Genomic DNA, 503 nt, shown 5'->3' with positions numbered 1-503 from the left:
ATATATATATATATATATATATATACATACGTACGTACATACATACATACATAACGGTACGTGCGTACGCAATGTGTAATATAACATGCATTATGTTAGTCAACACAGGGAACGGAGTATAATTATTTTAAGGTCGACTCGTTATATCCAGACGTATTGCCAGTTTTTGCAATGCACAGGAAGTCCAGACTTTCTTTCTGTGATAAAACATGCCTCTGGTCATGTTGATATCGCGGTATCAAGGTTTAATTACTTATCCCAGACGAAATACCGCGCAGGTGGCGTTCGCTCACAACTAAATTCAGCATATCTACATGAGTTTGTGTACATGAGACCATATGAGGACACATACACTCTCATACACAAACAGACATATGCATATAGCTGCATATATTTGTGCATATACATGTCTATATACATAAATTGGTAAGTGCACTGATGTTTATGTGAGTATTTACACACACACACACACACACATATATATATATATATATATATATATA

The sequence above is a fragment of the Octopus bimaculoides genome, chromosome 15 (genome assembly GCF_001194135.2).
Source record: "Octopus bimaculoides isolate UCB-OBI-ISO-001 chromosome 15, ASM119413v2, whole genome shotgun sequence".
NCBI classification, from domain to species: Eukaryota; Metazoa; Mollusca; class Cephalopoda; order Octopoda; family Octopodidae; genus Octopus; species Octopus bimaculoides.
This window is presented reverse-complemented; position numbering follows the sequence as displayed.